The sequence below is a fragment of the Helobdella robusta genome, assembly GCF_000326865.2.
Source record: "Helobdella robusta unplaced genomic scaffold HELROscaffold_396, whole genome shotgun sequence".
Taxonomy (NCBI): domain Eukaryota; kingdom Metazoa; phylum Annelida; class Clitellata; order Rhynchobdellida; family Glossiphoniidae; genus Helobdella; species Helobdella robusta.
The window spans coordinates 2,100-3,924 of record NW_008704889.1 but is presented as its reverse complement, the minus strand read 5'-3'; positions in this window follow the sequence as shown (position 1 = coordinate 3,924).

Here is a 1,825-nt window from a genome sequence, read left to right as displayed (position 1 = left end):
TTTTATAAACTTATACAATGTTTTACAGTGTTTTATCGAGTTTTGAAGAGTTTTATAAGGTTTAGAAAATTTTACTTGAAATTATAATGTTTTGTAATATTTTGTTACCAGAATTACATCTTATTTTTATATATCAGAATTTCTAGCGTTCTTATGTAAGTCTCTTAACATTCAACTTTGTCAATGGCTGATCGTCCTTTCGTACTTCCAGTTTTTTTGTTTGAAACTGATTTATCTATTTTAAAAATGAATTTAATCTGTAAAAAGTTTGAGAAGAACATTGTTTCTGAAAATTTCGAAAGATAGTTGCTGAGTTTGCCATAGTCTCTAAAGTATTTGGATTATCAACGTGTCGATATTCAGCCGCTGTGTCCATTTAAAGGGTTTTGCAAATTTAAAGCGTTGAACTGTAGAGCGTGGCCTGATTTTTTAGTGAACGTTTTTTAAAACACGTTTTAAGAAGGATTGTCAAAAATTGTATACTTCCTACAAACTAACAGCATTATGGCGTGATTTTTCGTTTCAAACCAATCAGCGTTAAAAGGAGGTCTTAAAATATGTGTTCATAGTTTTTCATTATTTAATTAATGACTTGATATATACGCTGATGAGAATGTATGGAAAGAAGCCTATAAATACAGACTGAAAAGCTCTAGTTTTAGTCGGTTATGATTTTGTTTGAAGTTTAGTTTAAATTTAGTTTTTAATTTAATATTAATTTAATTTATTATAATAATTTAATAGTTAAATTCAATATAGAAACATTCGGTTGCGGTATTAAGTTGGGTTAGATAAGTTTTAAATTTAAGCTTTAATAGAGTCTTATGGAGTTTAATAAGGTGAGTGAAGTGTTGAAAGATAGTTGCTGAAGAATGTGCCATTGTTTCGGAAAAGAAGTTGTAGTTTTGTTTTGATGAGTTTGAAATATAGTTATGGAATATGACATTGTTCATAATAGTTTGATATTTATTTACAGTTGCTGACGAGTGAACCATTGTTTAGAAAGATCGCTTGCTGTTGTTCCTAAGGAAATTGATATATCATTGCAATGAAAATAGTTGCTGAAGGGCTTGATGAGAAAATGGTTTCTGAAGAGTTTCAAAGTTAGTTTCTAAAGTGTTTTTTATAATGTTGAAGATAAAATTGTTTCTGGAAAGTTTGAAAAATATTAAACTCTATAAAAATTTATAATACTCAACAAAACTCTCTGCTTGAAATATAGTTGTCGAATATGACATTGTTTCTCAAAAGTTTAATATTTACAGTTGCTGACGAACAAACTCGCTCTAACAAACTCGATAAATCCATTGAACTCTGTATAACTATGAAATTCTATAAAATGTACAATACCATGAACCCTGTATTGCCCCTAAGGGTTAGGGTAGAACCCTCAAGGCTTAGTGTAAAACACTGTGAAGCTGTAAAACTCAATTTTACAGTGTTTTATAAACTTATACAATGTTTTACAGTGTTTTACCTAGTTTTGAAGAGTTTTATAAGGTTTAGCAATTTTTACATGAAATTAATTTTTTTTAATATTTTGTTACCAGAATTATATCTTATTTTTAGATATCAGAATTTCTAGCGTTCTTATCTAAATCTCTTAACATTCAACTTTGTCAATGGGTGATCGTCCTTTCGTATTTCCAGTTTTTTTGTTTGAAACCGATTTATCTATTTTAAAAATGAATTTAATCGGTAAAAAGTTTGAGATGTTGCTGAGAAGAAAATTGTTTCTGAAAATTTCGAAAGATAGTTGCTGAGTTTACCATAGTCTCTAAAGTATTTGGAATATCAATGTGTCGAAATTCAGCCTCTGTGTCCA